The sequence below is a fragment of the Colobus angolensis genome, unplaced genomic scaffold, assembly GCF_000951035.1.
Source record: "Colobus angolensis palliatus isolate OR3802 unplaced genomic scaffold, Cang.pa_1.0 Scaffold546, whole genome shotgun sequence".
In the NCBI taxonomy this organism is placed as follows: domain Eukaryota; kingdom Metazoa; phylum Chordata; class Mammalia; order Primates; family Cercopithecidae; genus Colobus; species Colobus angolensis.
In genome coordinates this window covers 155,193-164,239 of record NW_012118999.1, presented here as the reverse complement: position 1 = coordinate 164,239, position 9,047 = coordinate 155,193, and positions in this window count along the sequence as shown.

Here is a 9,047-nt window from a genome sequence, read left to right as displayed (position 1 = left end):
GATAATCTGAAGTGGAACAGTTTCATGTTTAAACCATCCCCCACCACCCTGCTCCATGGAAAAATTGTCTTTCATGAAACTGGTCCCTGGTGCCAACAAAATTGGGGAACTGCTGGTCTATAGGTAATTGGAAACTGGACACATAATGAAACTAACTTTACCATAGGCTAATTAGGAGAAACAAGAACTGAGTTCCTATGGCATATTTCTGGCACAAAAAAACCACCAAACTTCTAAATAAGTACCCCCAACAGTTCTAATCTTAAACATTGAAATAAGTATGAGCTATACAAACATTTAAGAAAGATTAATAAAAGCCAGTAAATGACTAGCCAATTTGTGGTGAGTCAGTGAGTAATGGCAGGTGCAGTGGTGGTGGGTTAAATGAAGGAATAAATGTTTGCAAAGTGAGAATTGTGAGAAGCACCTCTTACCACTAGGCAATTCAAAAGTGTGGTAGGCTTGCTGAGTGCTTTTGTACCTCATCGTTTATTGTTGTGCATTTGCATGATTATTGAATACTTTATGAATTTTTACTTTACAGTAATCTGTATTCATTCATTCCTTCTCCAGCCTGCTTATTTCAGTTCAAGGTCAGGGTGTCCAGAGCCTATATTGGCATCTCGAACATAAGAGGGGAACCAACTTTGGATAGGACATCATCCCATCACAGGGCACACTCCCACGCACTCAGTCTTACTCACACTGGGACAATTTAGACACGCCAATAAACCTAAGGTGCATATCTTTGGGATGTGGGTAGAAACTAAAGTACCTGGAGAAAGCCATGCAGATGTGGGGAGAATGTGTGAAATCCATATAGAGAGTGGCTCTGGCTGGAAAGCAATTTATTTTTCTCAGCAATATTATGAAGAAATCGTGAACTAAACAATGTTATTCAAGGATCTGCAGTCAACTTCTGGAACTAAAAAAAATATTTGATTCTTTACCTCACAGCTTATACCAAAATATATTTTAGGTGAATCAAAGATTTGAATATAAAAAAATACACCACAAAAATATAGAAGAAAACAGACCAGGTGCAGCAGTTCCTGCCTATAATCCCAGCACTTTGGGAGGCCAACAAGGTAGGATCACTTGAGCCCAAGAGTTTGAGACCACACTGGGCAACACAGTGAGACCTGTCTCCACAAAAATTACAAAATTAGCTGAACATGGTGGTATGCAACTGTAGTCTCAGCTACTCAGGAGGCTGAAGTGGGAGGATTGCTTCAGTCTCAGCTACTCAGGAGGCTGAAGTGGGAGTACTGCAGTGAGCCATGATCATGCCACTACACTGCAGTCTGGGTGACAAAGCAAGACCTTGTTCCCCCACCAAAAAAGAAAACATGCACACACACACACACACGCATGCACGTATGTGTATATATATGAACACACGGCAGATTGTTAACCATACGCTCAGAGAGCTGAACGTGTTTCTTTTTTGTGAGATGGAGTTTTGCTCTTGTTGCCCAGGCTGGAGTGCAATGACACAATCTTGGCTCACTGCAACCTCTGCCTCCTGGGATCAAGTGATTCTCCTGCCTCTGCCTCCCCAGTAGCTGGGATTGCAGGCATGCACCACCACATCCAGCTAATTTTGCATTTTCAGTAGAGATGGGGTTTCACCATGTTGGTCAGGCTGCTTTTGAACTCCTGACCTCAGGTGATCCGCCCTCCTCGGCCTCCCAAAATGCTGGGACTACAGGTGTGAGCCACCGCACCTGGCCCTAAAGGTCTTTCTAAGATGCTCCAAATAATATAAACATCTGAAAATTTAATTTCATAAGAAAGTTGGCATGAAAAAAATCCCACCACCGAGGAAGTTAACAGACAAACAGGGAAAATATTTGCAATGCATATCCACAGACAAACCTCAAAATCCCAACAGAAAAATCAACAAAGGTAATGGACAGACAGTTTACAGAAAGGAAATATGAATGGTTTTCTTTTTCTAAAAAAAAAATCAGAATTAATGAATGAAGCCATCCGCTCCTGAGCTTTTCTTTGTTGGGAATTTTTAAATTAATGATTTGATCTCCTTACTCATTATTGATCTGTTCAGATTTTCTATTTATTCATGATTCAGTGTTGATAGGTTTTATGTATCTAGAAATTTATCCGCTTCTTCCAGGTTATCCAATTTGTTGTGATATCATTTTCCGTACTACTCTCTTATGATCATTTTCATTTCTGTGACATCAGTTGTAAGGTCTCCTCTTTCATTTCTGATTTTATTAACTTGAGTTCTCTCCCTCTTTTTCTTTCTTTTTTTTTTTTGAGACGGAGTCTGGCTCTGTCGCCCAGGCTGGAGTGCAGTGGCCGGATCTCAGCTCACTGCAAGCTCCGCCTCCCGGGTTTACGCCATTCTCCTGCCTCAGCCTCCCAAGTAGCTGGGACTACAGGCGCCCGCCACCTCGTCCGGCTCGTTTTTTTGTATTTTTTAGTAGAGACGGGGTTTCACTGTGTTAGCCAGGATGGTCTCGATCTCCTGACCTTGTGATCCGCCCGTCTTGGCCTCCCAAAGTGCTGGGATTACAGGCTTGAGCCACCGCGCCCGGCCCCTCTTTTTCTTAATCTAGCTAAAGATTAGTCAATTTTGTTTGACTCATCTTGGAAGGTGTTGGATGTCTGTTACCTTGATTGTGGTGATGAGATCATGGGCGTTTGCATATGTTCTAACTCATCAAATTGTACACATTAAATATGTGCAGTTTTTATATATCAATTATACCTCAATAAAGCTGTTTAAAAAAACTCACAATAAGGAAATTGCACATTAAAATCACAATAGATACCATTTCCACCTATCATATTGGCAAAGATAAAAACAAGTTTGATAACTCACTGTGGCAGTTTTAAAATATATCTACCAATTCTTTGGTACTCCTTTCCTTTAAGAGGTAGAGCTTAATTTGCCTCCTTGTGAACGTGGTTGGACTCAGCAACTCACTTCTAATGAATAAAACATAGCAGATATGGTGGTTTGTGGCTTCTGAGACTATCATGAAAAGCGCAGCTATATCCTACTTCCTACTTGCTCTCAGTTTTGGATCACTCTCTCTGGGAAAGGCCGATCGCTGTCAGGAGGACACTCAAGAAGTCCTGCAGAGAAGTCCACATTGCAAGGAACTGAGGCTTTCTGCCAGTAGTCATGTGAGTGAGACGTGTTGGAAGTGGATCCTCCCATCCTGGATGACTGCAGCGCTGTCCAACCTCATAAGAGTCAGCGAGGCAGAACCACCCAACTAAATTCCTTTAAATTCCTGACTTACAGAAACAGAGATGAGATACTACATGCTATTTAAAGCTGTTAAGCATTGTGGTAATTTTTTTTTTTCTCTGTGGCCCAGGCTGGAGTACAGTGATCTCGGCTCACTGCAACCTCCACCTCCTGGGTTCAAGCAATCCTCCCCTTTCAGCCTCCCAAGTAGCTGGGAGCACAGGCACAAGCCACTACATCCAGCTGATTTTTTGTGTTTTTGTAGAGATGGGGGTTTCACCATGTTGCCCAAGCTGGTCTCAAACTCCTGGGCTCAAGCGATCACCCACCTTGGCCTCCCAGAGTGCTGGGATTATAGGCAGAGCCAGTGTGCACAGCCTACTGTTACTTTTTACACAGCAATAGATAACTAATGAACTCTTTCTGTATTGGGATGTATGGGAATAGGCACCCTCATAAATTGCTAGTAAAAATATAAATCAGATCAATGCTATAGAGACATATTAGACAATACCTATTACAGTAAAAATATAATTCCACATTTAGGAATTGCTTCATTAATATTTCACACCTGTGCAAGTGTATCATCCAAAAATACACTTGCACAGGTGTGAAATATTAATTAAACATTGTTATTTATTGTAGCAGTCTCTGTAATGACCAAAGACTGAAAACAATCTAAATGTGTATCGTTACTAGGACTAGTTAAATAAATATGGTACATCTATATGATGAAATTCTATGCAGCTATTACAGAGAATAATGTAATTCTATAAACAAAGACCAAAGCCGTGTGCCCAGTATACTACCATTATATTATACAAAAGAAAAGACTGTGTATAGATTATCTTTGCATAGATACACAAGAGACTGATAGTGGAAAAGATGGGACTCAGGAGTGGGAGAGAACTTTTCACTGTATATCTTTTTTTGATACTTTTTGGAAGACAATTATTTTATTATGTGTGTATATTAACTATTCCAAAAATGAAAGAATTAGAAAACTAAAATAGATGAAAAGTCACTCATATTAAAGAGTGTTTATAATGTGTTGCCTGGAAAGCATTCTACTACAATCACGATAGCTAGGAGAATATCTTCACACATGGAATATAACTTAAGAAAGTTATGACCTAAGCCATTGTATTTTCTTCTGTCTAGAGGAAGAATAGATTTATGGGTGGTGGATGGTCTGCTTAGAGTCTAGATAAAGAGAAATCCAATAGGAAGGATTTGTTGGTGTTTACACCAGACCACGGGAGAAAGGCAATATTTAGCAGATGTAAGTACTTTAATACTAGGGCAGTATACTTTATGTGATTCAAGGACATTCTGGGTTTTTTTTGTTTTTTGTTTAGGTTCTGTGCTCAGTAAACTTTTAATTACTAATTGTTTCCCTAGGTTGTTTTTTTTTTTTTTTAAACAAACGATCTGCTTAATATTAGACACAAGTATCAGTCATTGCAAAAATACAGATCTCATTACAAATTTTTAAAAGGCGTTTTCGTTTATATATCAATCTTTTGGAGTTGGATTTGTGTGAATCAGGCCAAAGACCCAGAACAGCAATGACTGGTGTAATATGATGGAGTTTCTAGACACATAAAACTTAAGAGGAGAATCCACTCAGATTCCATCTCCCTCTGAGGCCTAGTGGAGTAGCCAGCCAATCTCTCTTGGAGACTTTACTCTCAACTTCTAAAATGCAATAAGCATAATAGAGCACAAAGGACAGCATGCTGAATAGCGGTTCATCTGAAAAATCCCCATGTGGTTTGATGATGTGATCCAGCTAAGAAGGCTGATGAAAGCTCAGGACTCATCATTACATAGGGACCACATAATTGAAAATCATCATCTCACCAGGTTCTTTGTCTATCTGGAAAATCTTTGACATTTATAATTTGAGAGGGGTGTAACCTAAGATCCTTACAAATTTCCAGAGTTTCTGATACCATTATAGGACATCATTGGCACTATGAAATACATGCATAATAAAAGTCAAATTAAGATTTGGATATGGGGAAGTCAGTTAGGCTCACTCACTAGCTGGATGATTTAAATGACTTAACTGTTACACTAACCTGGTAGCATCAGTTACATTTTGTTTTGTTTGTTTGTTCCATAACCATAAATGACTACATTGGATAGGCCTTTAGAGTCACTCACAAATAAGTGAAACTGCAAATGTTAACTTGGTGATTGTCAAAAGCCAACTCTACTGAACCTAGCTCTGGGCACCTCACTGAAAGGAATCATTGACTAACTTGAGAGGTTGAGCAGGGGAATATTTGTGTTTCCCTATACGTTATCCGTTCACTTACTCATTTGTTTAACTTATATTTATTGAACATCTCTTTGCCAAGAGCTATAGTATGTTTTTGGTAATCTGCTACTAGAAACAGCAGAGGGAACTTCAGATGCATGGCCGAAAAGAAGATTTAAAGGGGACATGACAGCTGTTTTCAATCATGTGAAGAGGGAGAAGGCTTATCTATGTTTTTCCAGAGGGCACAATTAGGGAAAGTGAGTAGCAGCGATAAGAGGAGTCAGACTTGGGCATAAATTGCCGAAGAATATTTGCCTTTGTGAGCTGACCAACAGTGGAATCCACTGCATTGCAAAACCATCTTTAGGCAGGTCAAGAAAACTGCCAAAGCACAGATAAGGAAGATGGGGCCCAGAAAGATTTAGTGACCTGGAAAAGGGCACATGGCCAGTGAATGGAGGGCCTGGCTTGGAACCCAGAATGCAAGGCAGTCCAGGTCATTCAACCCTTGGCAGGTAATGATTTTAACTTTTGCTTTTTCAACCACAAAGCTTCATGATGGATTGTAATTTTGATGAAGTACATGCTCCAAGGCGAATGTGTGGGAGTGAGTCCCTGAGCTAGCAAGTAAATACCCACATCTCAAACAGACTGAATTTCCACGCATGTGGAATACACAATAATTCTTGTGATGTATAATAATTTCCTTTTGCTTCATTGTGAAAAGCAGTTAATGCTTATGTTAATGAACAAAAAGTAAAGAAAACTAAGAAAGTGAAGGTTCTTACCAGAAATATGAAGGTTTGCATTAATTAGAGTGGTATGTTAAATTCAATGATGATATGCCTCTGTGAGGTGCAATTGTTTGTTTCATTGAATGTTCCATAGTTTTGGCTATCTGCCACAGGAGTATTTGAAGTGTTCAAGGCAATGATCAAGAAGAAAAACAGTATTCTGTACTTGTTCCATTGTTTTCCACAAGTTCCCTTGTTCTTTTGCTCTAAATAATTTGAACACTAGTTGTAGGGAAAGAGAAAAGATCCCTAATCAGTTCTTACGGAGTATGGTGGAGGTATTGCACACAGGTGTCTCATGACATGTGGCTTCCCTGCAGGTCCACACAACCCATGAAAGTCCCTGGCTCCTCTGACTTGTCAGATGTTCCAGGTTGGTGTGACTCCAAATACACTCTTAAGGACAGACACCAAGTCCAAGATGTTTCTGCCTTTCCCTTTAAGGAATAGGCCTATTCTTGTCAGCTCTAGGCCTGAAGGCATTGTTTCAGAGTCAATCACTTTAAACATTTCCCGCAGAACAGCAGATGCAATTCAAGCTTAAACACTGAAGCCGTAGCAGGACTTTTCTGGAACTTCCCAGCCCTCCATGTTTCCCTAACATAGTAGTCCTCAGAGAGCAGGCTGCAGATCACCACCACCAGTAGCAGCATTAGGGAACTTGTTAGAAATGCAAATTTTCAATCCCCACCCCTGAGGCACTGCATCATAAATTCTAGGGGAGGCTTCAGCGAGCTGTGTTTTAGTAAGCCCTCCTAATGATACTGATGCAAGCTGGAATTGGAGAGCTGCTAGAAGACCTTCAGGAGTAGAAAGAGTGACTTGGGTTTAATGGTTGGTTTGATGTCCAATCTTGGCCAGCCAGCTTTTTCTCCCCCAAAGGAGTGCTCATGGAAGCCAAAAATGATCTGAACATCTCTGTGTGCATCAAGAATCTACAGGGTTTGTCTGGGATTTCCCGGAACACAGGGCAGTAAGTAGAAAATGCTGTTAGATGCCTTCTGTTTGGCTCCCTGTGGTCCTGCCAAGGTTTAAGTGGCACCCGGATTTTTCATCAATGGAAATAGAGATGTCAGCACACCCATGATGAACCACGAAGAGTGATCCGGCTTGTATAAGCTGTGCCGAGACCCCCAAACCAGCTGCTTTTTGTATATTTCTACCTACAAAGCTGTCAATGCAGCAATTTTGCCAGCTCGAATTTTACATGAGAAAGCCAAAACCCAACCATTTATATGATTCGTATCTTTTATTATTAGAACCTTACCAAATTAAATGTTCAATAACTAAAATAACAAATTCTCTGCCTCTCTGTATGTTGTTCACCTAGCAAATACTTCAATCTCCATCATTTCCCTCCTCCCTTCCTCACTTGGTCCTTCTTTTTCTTCTTTATGGCAGGCTGTGTTTCTGTGACAGCTGGTTTACATTGATATAAACATGCACCCCACTCCAACTGAATAAATGTCAAGAGAACAGCGGGAAGCTTATTTCTTCCTGTTACATTCTATCCCTGCTATCAATGTGTGTGCCCGCTAATGACAAGCAACATTTGCAGAGGCCACACCTGGAAGGTTGTCCACATTCCAAGAAAAGACCAGGGGTAAGAGAGATCTGAGTTATAAACCCAGAGTGGACTTTCCTCAGCTATACTTGGTCACACCTGCTCCCTGTTTATATTGTCAGTGTGTTTACCAAGGCCAGGGTAAAAAGCCAGAGACTGCTAAGAGGGGAGGAGACACGGAGGAATAGGGTGGTGGAAGGGAAAGACCTGAACTCGCATCAGCAACCCTGAAGCAATGTCTCCATAATTCAGTGGTTTGTGATTTGGAGAGAGACCACCAACACTTCTGGATTTTTCAAACAAAAACCATGATATTGGTCTGAAGTGTCACATTTCCAGGTGGTGCTCCGGCGAGCAGAGGGTCAACTGTTTAATAAAGTCTTTCTCTTTTCATTGAAGGCAGTTGATTTCAGACTTTAACCCTGAAATATCTGCTTTTTTTCCTGTGATCTGGAGGAAAGAAAAAGGGAAGGAAGGGGGAAAATACTGTAATTAAGATATTCATATTCATACTCATTTTGATATTCTCTCTCAAAGAGAGTCCTGAACACATTTCTCACTGAAAAATTAACACTCAAACCTTGAGGTGTGGTTCCCTCCAGCTGGCAAGGACTCAGGAGGCTCTCCTGTGGATTTCCTCTCAATTCCTGGCTGGGGGACCTGGGGCCAAATAAGGAACCAGTCCTTGTTCCACTGCTTAAGTGATGCCTGTTGACAGCCAGTGTGACATAAATTTTGGGTTTGTGGATGAAAATGGGCCTCTTCCTATAAACCTCTCCCTGGTAGTTAAACAAAAGGCGATCTGTTATGAATAGACCAATCTGGGTTGGCTTTTACCTGGGTGGCAGAATTCATTTTCTAGTGTACTTGTTTTTTTGTTTTTTTTTTTTTAACCAAACTCCATGTGCTAAATAAAGGTCAGTGGAACAGTAGGCAGTCTGTTTCATCCTATTATGTCTCTGTCTTGCTACAAACCAGTTTAGCCTCCAAACCTTCCTGACAATACAAGGCTTTAAGGGTGGTACTGCCATAGAACTCTGCATGGCAGGGCTGTCCTGCTGTTCTATGAAGAGTCAAGTTCCTGAACAGCATCAGGATCCTGTGGAAGCTGGGGTGGGTCAGATTGTAACTAAACTGTGGGGCAGGGTCTGACTCAAGCTCTTGGAGGGTCTTGTGCCCCAACAGGCATCCCCA